This window comes from Hypanus sabinus, chromosome 15 (genome assembly GCF_030144855.1).
Source record: "Hypanus sabinus isolate sHypSab1 chromosome 15, sHypSab1.hap1, whole genome shotgun sequence".
In the NCBI taxonomy this organism is placed as follows: domain Eukaryota; kingdom Metazoa; phylum Chordata; class Chondrichthyes; order Myliobatiformes; family Dasyatidae; genus Hypanus; species Hypanus sabinus.
The window spans coordinates 31,393,013-31,411,949 of record NC_082720.1 but is presented as its reverse complement, the minus strand read 5'-3'; positions in this window follow the sequence as shown (position 1 = coordinate 31,411,949).

Genomic DNA, 18,937 nt, shown 5'->3' with positions numbered 1-18,937 from the left:
CATAAAAGTCAGTGAACAAATCCATTACACAGAAAATATTTCCCTGTGTACTCCTCCTATATATACATATATATATATGCATACCAATGCACACATAAAATATATATACTCACAAATATTACATACATACACATATATGCACACATATATATATTCTCATTTTGGTGGGGGAAAAAGGAGTAAGTGAGCAAATAAAGAATAACGACTAAGTAATATAAAATCCACAGCATAATAGGTATTTCTCGAGATAGGTATATCACCGTGTACTTTTGCTTCTGTTTAGCTTCTCAACATTTTTAAAGTTAGCCAAACCTTATGGCTCTTCTGAAGGGAGTGAGGGCTGTCTTTGGGAAACTCCTGGTCTCTTCCTGATATATTTCTCTCGGCCTCCTCCCGTCTCCTGCCTTCTCGATTCTCACACTATTTCCCAAGCAGAATGGGATAATTCCTCAGCCAGGCTTTCCCTCGTTTTGGTCACGCTGAAGGGCAACCATCTGGCCTTCATGTCTGTAGTCACCTCTTCCACTGTCTGGTACAACCACGTCCCGTTGTAATAAAACACTCGAAGTTTAGCAGGGTACGGAGTTTGAAATCTAATCTTATTTTGCTTTAGTACTCGCTTTACTTCAGAGTATTCTTTGCATTTCTGCAGGACCATGGGGGGGGGGGGTAATCTTGGTCGAAATATATTAACTTATCGTCGAAAATTACTCTCTTCTTACCCCAGGCCTTTCGTAGAATCTCCACCTTGGTGCTGTACCTAAGGAATTTAATTATTATTGAGCATGGCTTTCTATCCCGGGTAGGTTTCGGAACGAGCACACGATGGGCTCTTTTGATTTCCAGCTCCATAACCGAGGGAAGATCCAGCACGTCCCACAGTAACTTTCCAACAAACTCCGTCATAGACGAGCCCTCTGCTCCTTCAGGAACGTTGTAGATTCTGATATTTTTCCACCATGATCTTCCATCCAGGTCAAGCAGTTTACCTTCTTGGTGATGTAATATTTTTATTGTCTTACTCAGTATCCATTCCACGTTTTGAACTCGATCTTCCACCTTCTCAATTTGAGTATCTGCCACCACTGTTTTTTGATTGACACTGGCGAGCTCTGACTTAATATCACGGAGCTGCTGCTTTATTTCTTTCTGAAATTCCATTGCCTCTCTCAGGATTTCGATCATGTTCGCTGCTTCGCCTGAACGAGGCCCAGTGTCCACCTCGCTAGCACGCGGTCGGGTTGGAGAGCCGCTTGCTGCACTCCTCTGGGCCGCAAGCTCCACAGTGTTGCTTTTTTCATTTCCATTTCATCTCTCCATTCTTGCCCCTCTTTTCAGTTCAAATATTCTTTGAAAAATATTATATTTGACGGGTTAATGGGGCCTAATAAGCGGTTTTCCGGAGGAGCTAGTGACTTAAGCGGCCATTCTCGACGATGACGTCACCGGAAAACCTCCTCTATTATTTCTTAAGTATATAATCTCAAATCTTTTCACATTTTATTCAACATGCCACCTTATTTCCCATTCCTTTGCAGAATCATTTTTCCACTTAACTTTGCTGCATTATTGCTTTTCATCCAGATTATTAATAAGCATTGTGAATAAGGGATGTAACTCTCACTTCAGCTAACAGCTTAATATGGGGGGGGGCGCGGGGATCAGCCCCCGGCCCAGCCACACTTAAGAAATCTCATTTAGGTGGATGTTGCGCGATGTGTCGCCTGTTAAAAATCAGTACCCCGAAATAACAAACAGTACACAATATGTGATTAAATGATTAAGCTTTATAATTGTTACTTCGACTATATGGTTAGTAAAGAAAATGAAATAAAAGAAAAAGGGCCCAATCTTATGAAGCAGTCTATTGCACAATTTTGGAGCTCACTGATAAGCTGATCGTCTACCATCGACTTCTCCGATCGTTGCTGCCGTTTGGACCCTCGCTCCAAGTCCACCCTGCCGGTGGCCTACCAACACTTTCCATTCACATCTTCTCTCCCCAGCAAAAGACAGCGAAAATCTCACTTCCAGACTCATAAGAAAGAACAACAGCATTCCAAACCCCATTATCTCTAGTCATAACCCAAACATTGCTGCTACAGAGAAACCGTTACATTATCAGTGCAACCTTACAGCATGTTACACAACAGTCAAACCCTACAACATGTTACAGGAATATAAGCACCATTTCTTTCAACTTCATCGTAGATTTTTTTCTTAAAAATAAATTGGAATTCCAGTGACATTTTGAAAGTTTTCTTTGTAACTCCCATTTTATTTCTGAATAGTTTACAAGGTCTTTAATGTTTCTAACCAGCATCATTATATTGATTCTCTCTTTCCCATTTAAACAATGGCCAAGTCCCAGAGAAGCCTTGCTCATGATTGAAAAATTGGTTACTAATGTCCATCATTCTTATTTACAGAATCATAGTGAGTCTACCACAAATGACGTCTTTTAAATGCATTTATGTTCAGGCAATGTTCTCAATGTTTTATTTTTCAGTGTAGTTTGAGATCACAGAAACCTTTGCTTGTGGAGTTTAGTGCCAGGTTTGAAATGTGAATGGGGCCTGTCAGGACTTCCGATGGAGTTTCAGCTTGATTGTGTTATTAGGCACTTGACAAAAGCCAATACAAACAAGATAGGTTTAAGTGGAATGGCCATTGTGGGAATGGGATAGGATTAGAGTGGAGAGCTGAGGCTTTGGTTCAGGAAGAGACCGTGTCTAGGTTGAGGTTTTCATCGTGCTTCTTATTTATTTATTTATTTATTAGTGCTAAGCTGCAGTGATGAGAATGGATCGCAGGCCACTGATGTGTTCCTCATGCAAGATGTGCGAGCTCAAGGTGCAGTGCCTTACAAACCTTGTTAGGGAACTGGAGCTGCAGTTGGATGGCTTACTGCTCATTTAGGAGAATGAGCAAGTGATAGATAGGGAGGTAGTCACAGCTAAGTTGCAGTAAGCAGGTAGCCTGGTGACTGTTAGGAGAGGGAGAAGGAATGGACAGATAGCACAGAATACTGCTGTGGTCGTTCCCCTCAATAGCAGGTATACCGCTTTGGATACTGTTGGGGGGGGGGGGGGGGAGGTGACCTAACAGAGGAAAGCCACAGCAGTCAGGTCTCTGGGATTGAGTGGCTCTGTGACTCAGGAAGTATCTAGCTGGGGTGGATTGAGATGGATTATTTCCTGGATGCTGGGTAACTGAGAGGCCTTCAAAAGTAAAATATTGTTTCATTACAGCACAGATTTTGTATTTGCTGGTAGAATAAATGGCAAGGTGAACAACTTTCAGGAATCTTGGTTTTCAAGGGATATTAAGGCCCTGGCTAAGAAGAAGGTGCATACCAATTAAAGGCACAACGAACAACTGAGATGCTTGAGAAGTATAAGAGGGAAATCAGGAGAGTCAAAAGAAAGCAAAAGGTTGCTCTGACAGACAAGGTGAAGGAGAATCCTAAGAACTTTTATAGCTATATTAAGAGGAAAAGGATAGCAAGAGACAAAATAGTCCACTTGAAGTTCAGATGGTCATGAAGCAAAAAGAGACAGGGGAGATCTTAAATTTATTTCTTTTTGCATCTGTATTACTCAAGAGACAGACAGAGAGTCTAAAGAACTGAAGTATTTGCGGACATAGACCATATATGGATTGCTGAAGAGGAGGAGCTTGCTGTCCTAAGGCAAATTAGTGTGGTTAAGTCCTCAGGTCCCTTCAAAGTGTCCCCTTGGAATACATGGGAGGCTCATGCAGCAATTTCAGGGGCCCTGGCAGAATATTTTAAAAAGTCCTTAAGCACAGGTTAAGTGCCAGAATACTAGAGGATAGCTATGGTGTTCCATTGCTCAAAAAAGTTTCTAAGAATAAGCTAGGAAATTATAGGCCATTGAGCCTGACTAGTCTGGAAAGTCATGTTTGGGAGGCTGGTCTAAAATGTTCAGTTGCTTACCATTCAGGATGAAGTAGTAAATTGGACTCAACAATGGAAGGCTCTGACTAGTGGTGTGCTGAAGGGATCGATGTTGTGTCTATTGTTATTTGTCATCTGTATTAAAATCTGGATGATAGTGAGGTGAACTGGATCAGTAAATTTGCAGATGACACCAGACTGGGGGTGTAGTGGACAGTGAGGAAGGCTATTAAAGCTTGCAGCAGGAACTGGACCAACTGGAAAAGTAGGATAAGAAATAGAACTTAATGCGGACATCTGTGAGGTATTGCACTTTGGAAAGACAAACCAGGGTAGGAGTTACTCAGTGAACGGTAGGGCACTGAGGAGTGCGATAGAACAAAAGGGATCTGGGAATACAGATCCACAATTCCTTGAAAGTAGTATCAAAGAAATTATCTGCAAATTTAGAGGTAGATAGGATTGTTTAAAAAGCTTTTGGCACATTAGCCTTCAAAAATCAAAGTCAGAAATACAGGAGCAGGGATGTTATGTTGATGTTACGTAAGACATTGGAGAGACCAAATTTGGAGTATCATGTGCTATTTTGATCACCTGTCTACTGGAAAGATATATGATTACAAGAATACAGAAAAAAAATACAAGGATGTTGCCAGGACATGAGAACCTGAACAAAATACTCCAAGTGTGGTTAATCAGTGCTTCATAGAGCTGTCACATTACGCAGCAGCTCTGAGACTCAATCCCTTGATTAATGAAGACCAGTGCACCATATGGTTTCTTAAACACCAACTGTGCAGTAACTTCAGGGATGTATGGATATGGAACCTAAGATCCCCCGACCCTCCACACACTGCTCAGAATATTGTGTACTTTGCCTTCAAGTTTGACCTTCCAAAGTATATCACGTCACACTTTTCTGGATTGAACTCCATTTGCTACTTATCAATGAGCCATTGTAACCTGTGACAAGCTTCTTACTCTATTCACAACACCACCAACCGTCATGACATCTGCAAATTTAGAGGTATGTTTCAAAATAATTACGGTGCAAAGATCCATTGATATTACTCAAAGATTTTGGTCATGATCTTGTTATTAATGCAAACTTTTATGAAAACCAGTGCAAGCTATACCTATGAACTAACAGGATTCAACTCACATGAAAAATATTGTGCACCTGGATTTACAAAACTGATTGAATAATTGAGTTTGTTTAATCCTTAATATATATTACCATGTAGCTGCTTAAGGCATCTTTAATTACAGATCTGGAAGTATACATGAAGATAACTTAGTTCATGATCAGGAATCCACTAATTTTTATTTCTGACATACTTAAAGCTGTATTCAATCACTAAAATAAAGTTTACCCTTGCATAAAAGAAACTAGTTAATCCCTGCAAAGTAAAATTAATAACTTAATGTGGCTGGCACGTTTTGAACCTGTTTCTTATTTAAAGATGTGTTTGCTTTGATTGACGTATCTCATAAAATAAATATTCCAAGAGTTCCTAATTCCTAATGGAGCTTATTGCTTCTTGTCCTATAGCAGAGTCATAGAAAGATAAAACATGGAAATGGGATGTGGAAGAGAAATAAATCCATGTGGGCAAGAAGAACTTGCAAGCTCTACACAGAACACTGCTGAGGTTAGGATTCATGAAGTGCTGGCTTGCCTAGATGTGCCACTGAGCCACTCTGCTTTGTGCTATCATCTGCGCCCTGATTTTGTTTCTGAGCATCTTTGGATTCCTCTAAGGATTTCTTTCCTTAAGGGAATACTTTTTCAAGTCAGTTGACAACATTTGCTTTTCCCCACTAAAAGGCGTAACAAGTCATGACGATGACCATGGAATCTCTGTATCTTGCATCCCTTGTTAAAATAGTTGGATTTGAATGAAGTGCAGCAGTGATCAATTGGCATTGAAAATCACCTGTACCATTTCTTCCTCAGTTAAATACATTTTCACCCAAGGATATTTTGCTGAGATACAGAATTGAATATCATCAATTTCAAGAGCTAATCATGCAAAATTGTTTATTACCTGGAGCACATCAGACAGACAAATAGTTACAGTCATAAAATCACCATCAGTACAGATGCATCACAGGGCTGTGTGCTTAACCTTCGGCTCTACTTGCTTTACACTTAAGTCTGTGAGGCTAAGTACAACTCCAATGCCATATTAGCATTTGCTGATGACACCACTATCATAGGCCATATCAAGGGTAATGACAAATCAGCAGCTAGGAAGGAGACTGAAAATCTGGCTGAATGGTGCCACAATGACAACTTCTCACTCAATGCCATCAAAACCAAATAGCTGATTATTGTCTGTAGGAGGAAGAAACCAGAGGGTGATGACCCAGTCCCTTTCAGGGGATGAGAAGCAGAGAGGAACAGCAACATTAAACTCCTCAGCGTTATCATTTCAGAGGATCTGACCTGGATCCAGCACATAACTGCCTTACAAAGAAGGCATGGCAGCACCTTTACTTTCTTATAAGTTTGCGCAGATTCAGTATGTCTTCTAAAACTTTGACAAGCTTCTACAGATGCTCAGTGGAAAGTGTACTAATTGGTAGTATCATGCCTGGTATGGAAACACCAATGCCCTGAATGAAAAATCTTACAAAAAGTGGTCCAGTCCATCACAGGTAAAGGTCTTCCCATCACTGAGCATATTTACAAGGAGAACTGTCATACAAAAGCTTCATCCAATATCAAGGGCCCAGATCATCCAGGCCATGCTCTCTTCTCACTGCTGCCATCAGGAAGGAGGTACAGTAGCCTCAGGATTCACACTACCAGGTTCAGGAACACTTACTACCCCCCAACCATAAGGCTCTTGAACAGGAGGAGATAACTTCACTCACCCCACACTGATATGATTCCCCAACCTATAAACTTGCACTTAGGGACTCCATGACATGTTTTCTCTATATTTATTACTATTTCTTCCGTTTTGTGTATTTGCACAGTTGTAGTCTTTTGCACATTTGTTGTTCATCTCTCTTTGTTGTGGATGGTTTTCATTAATTCTACTGTGGTTCTTTGTATTTACTGTGAATGTGCACAAGAAAATTAACCTCAGGGAAGCATTTGCTGATATGCATGTACTTTGATAATAAATTTACTTTGATCATTGAACTTCAAATATTTGAACTGTCACATCCTGCATTGCTCCTTAACTGTTTTGGACTACTGAGCTTCTTTGAAATCGGTGGCGAGCTATTCTCAGCATCGTTGGGATAAACGGCATCTGCTGGTTTGCCGCCTGGCTTGGAACGCACTGAAGAAGGAACTTTGGTTTTTGAACCATCATCACGACCGTGGCTCAGAATAGAGGCAATTGCAAATTTTTCAGAGTTCCTTGTAATACCTTGGAACTATCTGGAGTTCAACAACAGGAAATTGCGAAACGTTTCGGTAAACCTCTTGGGCTTGAACAAAGGTCTTGTCTGTTGAATCACAGTCATTGATTTTGATGATACATTCATTCTCCTGGAGCAGGTTCTCTTTTCTTGAACAGCTGTTCTCTTCAATACCACGAATACCCAGGCCAAGGAATCTTCCACTCAGCGTAGAGTTAAAGGGCACAACATGAATTCCCAGGGGGCCGCCATCTCCAGAATATTCTACCTTCTTTGTCAAATCAGTTAGAGTACTTTTTGAATGCTTGTCTGGTGGTCCTGGAGGCTCTGTTCTTACGTCGTCTGTGGGTGCCCCGTTTGCTACTGTTACGATTGGCTTCACATGCAGGTTCCTGTTAGTGGGATCATCAGGCTGAGATGCACCTTACTGTAACTGGGCAGGTGGTACAAAAGCTGGGTCACTGCTTCGCCATCCTAGAAGTGGCGTGTTGGCTTTCAGTGCCGAGGGGGTAACTTCAATTTCTCCTGTAATAGGCTGAAAATGCCACAAGCGGCGCTGCGAGCTCACTCTCAAATGTGTCCGGACTATGTCTGTCACTGTACCGCTGCCGAATGTCCTCCGTCGTGTGTGCATACTTAATTTCGTGCCGGTTGAGCCGAATTTTGCAAAGCCAATCGCAGCCCAAAAGACTGGACCCTCTGCCCTTAGCTATCACAGGCCAGGCTTCAGCCTTCTGACCCCTGGCTGAAATATCCACATATAACACCCCTAAGTGAGGTATGAGCTGCCCCATATAGGTCCTGAGTTGGAGCTTAGATGGTCTGAGGGGAGGCAGTTTGGACCCCCTTGTCCTCCTGTAGGTCTCCTCATTAATGACCGATGCAGTAGCCCCTGAATCAATCTCAAACTTAATGTCCTTTCCCCTGAGAGTGACTGTGGCATGATATGGTTCAGGTGGTCCCTCATCCGTTTCCACCCCAAACATGTTGTGGGCACACTCTGCCTCTCCGTCTGCTTCTCCTCGGTGGTGTGTGGCTGCCTGAGTCTGCTGAGCTTTCCCCTGCCCAGGTTTAACCTCACCCTTTATGCTCCTGCACTTTTTAGCTAAATGTCCCTTTTTGCTACAAGCATGGCAGACAGTATCTCTTTATTTACAAACATTTGCATAGTGCGTTCCTCCACACCGAAAACATTCCACCCACTTTGCCTGTTTACCAGTTTCCTTCCTGACTTGGAGCACTGGCGCCGACTGTGAACCCCCATGTCCTTTCTGGATATCCTTAGCATTATTAGCAGCCATCTCCATGCCTTGAGCAATCTCTAGAGCTTTCTTGAATATCAACGGTGGGGTTTCCCCCAGCAAGCAGCATTGTGTGTCGTCATTATTAATGCCGCATACTAATCTATCATGGAGCATGTCATCAAACATGGCTCCGAAATCTCAATGCTCCACCAGATGCTGAAGCTCGGCCACAAACTGGCCTGGCTTCCTGAAATGGGTGTGAAACTTGAACCGTTGGATAATCACCGAAGGCTTCAGATTGTGGTAGTTCCCCACGAGCTTGACCAGTTCGACATATGGAACTTCTCCCGGTTTCTGCGGCGTGGTTAAGTTCCTTTTATCAGTTTGTAAATCCTTGCCCCGCACACACTCAGGAGAATAGAGTGCTTCTTAGCCTCCTCAGTAATTCCATTAGCACAGAAAAAGTGTCCCAACCTTTCCTCATACTCCAGCCAGTCCCCGGTTCCCTCCATAAATTCACTGATAGTCCCAAAAATAGCCATTTGAACGCTAGGCTCCTCGTCCGCTCACAGCTCCTGTTCGAAACGGGCCGACATATCCACAAAACCAGCTCACCTCGTCACCAAAAATATGTGGTAACTTCTACTTTACAAAAGGACCACTCAACAATTTCATGGCCAAAAGAGCATCTTTATCTGGGACGGCAAATGATATTTACAATACAGATGCTTCCAGGTACCTCGTGCGGCATGGGTGGAGGAACTATATACAATGCACACTGGGAGTAAAACCCCGCCAACCCTGGATCCTGCCTCTTGTTACCACCGGCTTCCAGATGAGAATTAGCTTACTTTTAATAATACTCACATTACAACAGTTTCACTGCTCCTTAAAGGCTGCTCTGAGGGCTTCCCTGATGGTTGAGTGTTGGCATGATCATCTCCCATGGGTCCTGCTAGGGCTCAGAACAGCTCCAAAAGAGGACTTGCAGTCGTTGTGGCTGAGCTGCTATACAGGAAGGTGTTACGAGAGCTATTTCATTCCGGATATTTCATTCCGGATACCATGACTGTCTCAGCAGTGTTCTAGCCTCCTCAGGAACTTCAATTCCTCTGTGTCTGTTCCTATCTCCCATCATGACATACAGCACTCCTGTGTTCTTGTTGACCTGCATTCCACCTCGCTTGTTCTCGTCCACCATGATGCACACCGATACCCCGTTAGGCCCCCTTACAATGGCTTGTTCTGCAACTTGGAACAGGGAGAAAAAAGTTTTATCACTGATAAGAGGGTTAAACCTGAATGTACTTCAGTACAATGCCTTAAACCAGCCTGCCAAGACTTGGAGGATTTGGCCACCATGCCCTGATGTTATGTCATGGCCACGAGTGTGTGAGCATATAGCTGGATGTGCCAGAGGCTCCTATTCTTCCTGCACCCATGGAACACACAGGACCTGAGCAGGGTGGCTCGTCTGAGCTCCAGATCAACTCACAATGCCGATTCTGGTAAATTCTGCTGTGGGGGTGGGGGCTCTGTAGTGTAATATAATTTGTGGGAATGTACATAATTGAGAGCCACCAACATTGAGTTGTGTTCACTTTGAGGATGGCCTGATGGGATATGGTCTGATGGGTTACCATGCTTAGTGTTCAGTGTTTGGAGTACAATAAATGAGTTGTTACCATTTATATTAACTATAACACACCTTCGCTGTTTAATTACAGTATCATCTCAGTGGAATTGGGGACATATCCATATTAGTTTGCAAACACGAGGAAATCTGCAGATGCTGGAAATTCAAACAACAACACACACAAAATGTCATTGTCCCGAAATGTCGACAGCGCTTCTCCCTATAGATGCTGCTGGCCTGCTGTGTTCCACCAGCATTTTGTGTGTGTTGTTGTCCATATTAGTTTGTTCATTTTTCACTAATTAAAGGGAAACTGCTGACTTTGGAAGATTCGTTTAGAAGAAAGGGCAGATCACACAGATTTTCCTAACCCCACAAAATATACCTAAACAAAGAATGTTTCTGTAAGCATAAGCATTTATCTATTAAGATACCTGTTTTGTGGATACTGAAATAGAAACTTTGCTAGATATGTGGCTGGTTGGCCACACTGTAGGTCAGGAGCCTTGGGAAAGCAAACAAAAATTATCAAAGAGATAACTCTCAGAGAACTTACAGCGTCATTGTATCCTACATAAGTCTTTCTAACGAACAATGTATTTGCAAGATCAAATTTTTAATGGTGTCTTCACTAAGCAGTGTAGCATTTCACTGAGTTTTTTTTTTAACTTTCTCATGTCTGAATTGTCATAGAGATTAGGATCACATTGATTCTCTAATTCCTCATGCAAGGATCTTTCCAAAAGGACATGTTTCCCAGTCTGCTGCTCACTCCTGTCTCAGGAAGGTCACATAAACTCTATACTAACAAAAAACTACTATTTCATTCATACTGACTTCATTGACGAGCAGGTGCTGTCTCAGGTAGAGGGATCTACCAGCCTAGCTGGCTACCCACTAGTATAGAGTCAGTACCAAGTGATAATAATCATAAATAAAAAAAGCAGAAATGGTTGGCTACATCAGAAAGATAGATGCCTTTGATTGCACAGGTAATAACATGGATTTTATGCTGAGCAAATAGAGTAGTATGTTGAAGCAAATGAAATAGCCAATAAAAAGCGAGTGCTAGTTTTGCTGGTGCATTGGGTAGGAAAGCATAGTGTTCCCTTAGAAGCTTGATTACTCCAAGTAAACTAGCCGAAATCATGAAATTAATGCAGAAACATTTAGAACAGAAGCCATTGTTGTTTGCAGAACACTTTCGGTTTCATAAGTAGAATCAAAAGGCGGGGGATTTCATTTCAGAATATGTGGCTGAATTGAAGAGATTGAGATTGTCAGTTCAGTAGTTAGCTAAATTTTGCACTGAGAGATCATTTAGTTTGCGGATTCTTACAAGAAAGCACTCAAAATAACTCCTAATTGAAATACAACTCACATTCAAAAGAGCAGTTTAAATCACTGTATCATGGGAAACAGCAGACAGAGATGTGTTAGGAATGAAAGGGAGCAAGAACAAAATTGCAGTGTCTAAACAGAAACCTGGCTAGCCAAACAAATTGTGTTACTGTTTTGGCAGGGGCTCACATACACTACACCTATACGGGTTTAAAGGTGAAATTTGCAGAAAATTCAACAAAGTTGGGCATGTACAACGAGCATATTCAGCAGACAAAAATAAATGGACTGCACAGGGAGGAGAAAAAGATAAAAGGTCAAGTTGCAGTTTCCAAAAAAGCACAAATTTACATGTTGTTAGTGTAAAATCTGTTAATGGTGAGCGTGACACAAGAATGGGTAGCCTGGAGATTTAAACGATGAGAAAACGAACCATAAGTAATATGGCCTACATCAGAAGTGATCAGCAAATTAATTAAAATGCGTTTGGACGCTGCACAACTATTTCTGACATTCCACAAAATGACTTTGAACAGCATTTCAAAGATACTGAACTGAAGTCTGCAGATATCCAACCAACAACTTACACAGGAGAAAAAAACAACTCCTATGGGAATGATAATCATAACAGCGAAATACAACAACCAATAAGCTACATTGGTCCTGTTTTACCTTTTGGAACACCACCTCACACTGCTTTGTGTATTGCCACAGTGGCAATGAGTTTTAGGGGTGAAGTATATTAGCCAGGTTTGACTGAAACATGTTATAGTAACTGACGTCCTCTATCCTGGGCAGAGGATACTGGTCTACTTTCAGTGCTGGGTCGCTGATGACATTGAAATCACCACAGATCCTGACAGATCCATTCTTCTTGGCTACTGGAACTGCCAGTGTTGCCCAGGGCTCCACTCAACCTTGGCCTGAAGCTTTGTCTGGTGGCCTGGGATAGATCAGACTGAGCAGCTTGCCAAGCACTGTTCAGGATGCCAGCACATCTAGAAGAAGCCAAGAACAGTGCCTCTCCATCCCTGGGAATGGCTTGCATTTCCTTGTGGGTTTTGCTGGACCATTCATGGACATAAATTTCTTGGTAGTAGTGGATGCAACTACAAAGTAGCCAGAAGTGTTCCCAATGGCGTCCACTAAAATCTCACACTCTGTTGATGTGCTGAGAAGCCTCTTCTCAAGGTCTGGTGCTCCAGAACACACAGTCAGTGACAATGGACCAGAGTTTGTTGTGGAACAGTTTCACTCATTCCAGAAAATGAATGGAAAAAGAGATAATATATTTGCACCATACACTATGAATGCTATGAATGGCTTGGTGGAAAGCTTTGCCCAGGGTCTAAAGGGCACACTTGTGAGCATTGTCAGCAAAACACATTGCACTGACACTGAATCAGAATCTAGCCAATCTCCTCCTTGTATATCGCAATGCAACACACTCCACTGCCAACAACTCACCAGCTATACTGTTTCTGGGTCATCTCTTGCACTCGTGTTTGGATCTCCACAAATCCATTCTCAGAAGGAGGATGCAGGACAAATAGCTTAGACAAATTGAGGGCCCTTCAAACAAGGAGGTTGTATGTTTCACTCTTGGACAAAGAGTCCTGGTGAGGGGCTACAGAGGTGATCATAAGTGGGCACTCGGAAAGATTAAGGACGGAATTGGACTACTGTCCTACACTGTAGAGATTGCATCTGATGTCATCTGGAGACGGCACATCGATCAATTGAGGAGAGCTGAGTCAATGGTTAGAGAAAAAAAAAGTGTCCAGAACTGTGAGAACCACTTTCTGTAGTCCCAGAGTCAACTCCTACAATCACCATGGAGGAGGCTCTAGACCTGAGACTGTTCCAGTGCCACAGTACAACCAGCCAGGCAGCATGACCTCTCCAACCTTGTCAGGAAGGTTATCGTCCCACAAGTGTAACAAATTTTCCACAGTGATTCAATTGTTCAGCCTGAATACGACAAATTTAAAATTGACTATGCTGTGGACTTTTATTTGGTAATTTTACTATATAGTGTACTGTGTGTGTATATAGATCTCAGATATTGTTCCCAGGATTTGTTGGAGCCGCTCTCCCAGTCCAGGTGTCACAACTTCGAGTGCTCCTATCACCACCAGATTATTCTAGCTTTAACCTTCTACAGTCTTTCTGTCTGCTCTTTCAAGCCTTGATATTTTTCCAGCTTCTCGTATTCTTTCTTCCTGATGTTAGTGTCATTCTGGATTGCCACATCTATTACTATTGCTTTCTTCTGTTCCTTGACCAGTGTAACTATGTCTGGTTGTTTGACCTGTAACTGTTTATCAGTCTATATGTGGGATTCCCACAGGATCTTAGCTCTGACATTCTCCACTACCTTCTTGGGTGTTTCCCATTTATACTTGGGAGTATCTAATCCATACTCAGCACAGATGTTCCTGTACACAATTTCTGCAACTTGGTTGGTGCCGTTCAGTGTATGCTGTTCCTGCCTGCATCTTGCACCCTGCAACTATGTGCTGGATGGTTTAAGCTGATTTTTTGCAGAGTTTGTTTCTTAAGTCTTGTCTGGTGTGATAGACACCTGCTCCTATTACTCTTGTGCTCAGCATTTCCAGACATTGGTTGGAATATTTTTGTGGTGGCCGCCTCTGATATCTTGTGACAGTACATCCCATGCAGCGGCTTTTCCTGCCATGGCCTCTGGTCCTCTGGCTCTGCTTCACCCACTTCTATTTCCATGTCCCCTGCCTGCTGTCTGAGATATTCTCCTAGTAGGTCATCCTTAGGGGCCATCTTCCTGATATACTTAAGGATGTTTCACATTTCTTCCAGGATTGTGGCCTTGACACTTCCAAGCCCCTGTCCTTCTTTATTCCGGAGGGTGTACAGTTGCTTGACATTGGACTTTCACCTCTGTATTTCATTCATAGTTTCTGGGTCGGCAGCTTCTAGTTCATTCCTTGGCCAGCATATTTTTGTGGCTGGGTGTCTGATGACTGGTAAGGAAAATGTGTTGATGGCTCTGACATTGTTCTTCCCATTCAGCTGGCTTTTTAGGACCAGCCTCGTTCATTGGAGGTGCTTCATTGTGTCCTTGTGTCCACACCGCGGCTTCCATGCATCTGCAGGATCCCCAGGCATTTGTAGTTGTCCTGTACATCTGGGATGTGGCTGTCAGGTAACTCAACTCCTTCAGCCTTGATGGGTTTGCCAGTAATCATTCTGACACAATGGTATCAAGAAAACAACTTCTCCTTCAATGTCACAAAAATAAAGGAGCTGGTTGTGGACTACAGGAGAAATGGAGACAGATCATCCCTGTTGACATCAATGGATTTGGGGTTGAGAGGGTGAACAGCTTTAAGTCCCTTGGTTTACAGATTACCCAAGAGCTCACTTGGTTTATACACACCGGCTATGTGGTGAAAAAAGCACAACAATGCTTCTTTTACCTGAGACGGTTGAAGAAGTTTGGCAAGTCTCCAAATCATAAGGACTTTCTACAGGGCACAATTGAGAGCATCCTGACTGGCTGTACCACTCCCTAGTATGGGAACTGTACTCCCCTCAGTCGTAGGACTCTGCAGAGAGTGGTGCGGACAGCCCAGTGCATCTGTAGATATAAACGTCCCACTATTCAGGACACTTACAGTGACAGGTGTGTAAAAAGGGTCTGAAGGATTATTGGGGACTTGAGTCACCTCAGCCACAAATTGTTTCAGGTGTTACCATCTGGGAAACTGTACCACAGTATTAAAGCCAGGACCAACAGGCTCTGGGACAGCTTCTTCCTCCAGGCCATCGGACTGATTAATTCGTGCTGATGCAATTGTATTCCTAAGTTATATTGACTGGTCTGTTGTTTATCTTACTGTGCATGCTATTTGTTATAAATTGCTATAATTTACACATTGCACTTTCAGATGGCAACGTAATTTAAAGATTTTTACTCCTCATGTATGTGAAGGATGTAAATAATAAATTTAATTCAATAATGGCTCTGTTCGGCATCCACAGCCTGAACTCCCAGCTGAGTGTATCAGGGAAGCGTATGGAATATACTGCAGTCCATGACAGAAATATAACCTCGCGGCATGCAGATATCCTTGATGTATCTTGTGAACATCTGTAATTCATTTCAGTATTCCTGGTGTGTGGGAAAACTCATTTGCAGAAGTGACTACTGAAATCACCTCCTGCCAAACTGCTCTGCTGTTGGTGATCTGCTTTGCATAGACTGAGGAGATTCTGCAGACGCTGGGGATCTTGAGCACCATACAAAATTCAGGAGGTACTTAGTAAATCAGGCAGCACCTATGGATGGGGTCTTGACCCAAAGCCTTAACAGTTATTTCACTCCATAGATGCTGCCTGACTTGCTGAGTTCTTCCAGCATTTTGTGTGTGCTGTTCTGCTTTGTAGTGTGTGGCCTGAAGCTCGACATCCTCTGGTTATTATACTGCAAGGTGGCAGAAGGTGCACACCGGACGAGTTCCTACTCAGAATCACACAGATCTTGTTTTTCCCAATCTTGCCTAGCTGCCAACATCTTTCTGATTAATTTTGTGATTTCTTGCGAGTTTGGCAAGGTTTTGATTGCACAGAGTGCAAAATGCAATTATGTTTTAGTGCAGCACAAAGAGGAGTAATCCAGATGATGGCATAACTTCCAATGAAGATGTGGGTTTAGTGAATAATAATTGAGCCTTTGGGATTGTGTATTAAAGTCTGAACTAAACTTCTGCAATGCAATTTTCTGCAGAAGCTGATTCAATTTCAGTATTTCTACTGGTGTGATGCTCCCACCTAGTGGACTTACAAAGCATGGGCCACCTTTATCACAGGCGAAGTGGTGGAACATCCTAAAATGCAATGTTATGAATATTTGACACATTAATTGATGAACTGCTACTCCAGGGCAGTGCTGGTTAGAAGCAACAGTAGCCTTAGGTTTGTTTTAGTCACAGCTAAAAGGACACTGCTGCTGACCTTGAAGAAAGCTATCTATAGATATTTAACAAGTCAGGCAGTCTGTATGGGGAGGAGTAAACATACTGTAGATTATGGAACCACCTCATCAAGAACCTTCGCTCCGTCCACCACCAAAGGCGGGATTTCCCGATGACCACCCATTTTAATTTGACTTCCCATTCCCATTGCAGCATGTTAATCCATGACCCCCTCAACTGCCACGATGACGCCACACTCCTAATAATCCTTCTGAGTAACCTCCATGAACCTACTGATGTCCGTACACTTTATTCATCACTTATGTGGGTAGTTTTGCTACCACCATAACCAGAAGATAGGATTGAAGTTCAGATCATGCAGTGAATAGGATGTTTAGCATTTATAACTACAGTAAAGACAAACACAAGCAAATATGAACATGATTTCACAAATAGCAGAACAACGGTCATTACATTATGTGTAGAAGTAAGTCTATTTTGTATTTTCAGTACATACAGTACCATTCAAAAATCTTAGGTACATATAGTATATATCTAGGGTGCTGAGTTCCTCCAGCATTTTAGCTAAGTAATGCATTGTCCTTCAGTTAATTGAGGGTAAGTGTGAAGCAGCAAGGCTAGGGCAGCAGTTATTAACAGATAAACAAAGGAACTTGTGAAAGGAGTAGGTGCAGATGGAGATATCAAGCATGCTGAGCACTGACCTTAAACGGACCAAGCAGTAAATAGTCATTCTTTGTCCCTATCCAGAAAGGTCAATGGGGATAAGACTGTCAAACTGTCCTTTACTTCTCCGGCTAAAGAGAATGAAAATACGAAGTGGTTGAAGGCCAGAATAATTGCCTGATAACCTACCAGTAATGGTCATCATTACTGGTGGCGCAGTGACATCAGCGTTGGGACTCTGGAGCGAAGGTTCCCGAGTTGGAACCCAGTTGGGTCGCTCCCAGACATGCCTTCTATCCGTGCCGGGCTGAGGGTCGAGCTCACGACTCGACCTCATTAAAAAAAAGCACAACTGCGCTGTGAGAAGGACGTGGGAGTCCGCTCACAGAATCTTTCCTGCAAGGCAACCATTTGAAAAAAAGTGGTTGCTGAGTCTCTGGCACACAAAAGAAATGGTCATCTATCACCTTATGCAAAAACAAACTACCCAAGAACCTGAAGAAGGGTCTCAGCCCGAAACGTCGACTGGTTATTCATTTTCATAGAAGCAAGTAAGGGAAAAATGATGGGCAGATGGACGTCATGACGGAAGGGGAAGGTGATGTTTGCAGACAGAGACTGGTGGTGATTGACAAGGGGAAACAAAAGCCAAATGGAGCCAGGTGGGGGCTGGAGAGGACAAAGTTGGGATCAAAGGCTCCATAAATCATCTTATGGCCTTTGTTTTACAAAGAACTGTCAGACAAATGCAATAGGGAAGTGATTGGTAATCTTTTCAAATAAACTATTATTACCAGTCCTGCTTCAGATGACCCACTCACCGATGGTGGGAAGAACATGATAGACCTTTTGTGGTGAATTCCATTGGGTTTAATATTTAAATGAGCTTAGGACAACACTAAGCTCGAAGATGAACCAGTCTCCTCTGCCAAACATTAGTCCAATCTGAAGGTAGTAAGCTATTTAAATTGTGATTTGGTGTGCGTTGGTAACTGGTGACTCTGCACGTGCTCTCCCAAGCCTTTGCCAATTAGCTAGAATGCTTGGCTCCTGCTTTTTCCAATAGCAGTGTCCTTAATGGCATTCTGTGATCTGAGCCTGGATACATTGTGTTTTCATGTTCAATAGATCAGTGACATTGGATGGGGGATATATATTTGTCAGATTGCATTGTTTTTTGAAAAATAGTGGAGGAGACAGGACATACAAACATTTGAAATAACAAGTACCGTAAATTCCGAACTATAAGCTGCTACTTTTTTCCCATGCTTTGAACACTGCAGCAACACTGCGGCCTATACTACGGTGCGGCTAATGCATGTTTTTTTTTCATGCCGCCAAAAACATTTTGCCTCGTAACAGTAGACTGTTATGAATCCCGTAACTGGAGAACTTACCAGCAAAGATAGAGAGGTCCGTTGAAGTCTGATGTCACTATTTTCAAACGTTTTATTTATAAAGGGACACAAAAGTAGGGTTAATACATACATTCAGATAGTGCACATCGTCAACATTCAATCTAAAGCACGGGTATAGTAATAATCATCATTAAGAAGTGAGCTCTACTGTTGTCTAGGGGTTAATAGATTGTCCGTTGGAAATATAAAAGTCACTCAGAAAGTCTGCAGGCCTCAGCCCTTTGAAAATCACTGGGTTTCACGTGGGGCGACCAAGGGAGAGAGATTGGGGGGAGAAGAGAAAGAACTTGCCGAGTCTTGATGAATCTTCCGTGAAATCGGGGGAGCGTTGGTTTCCTCTCCCCGATGTTAGTTAAAAGCGG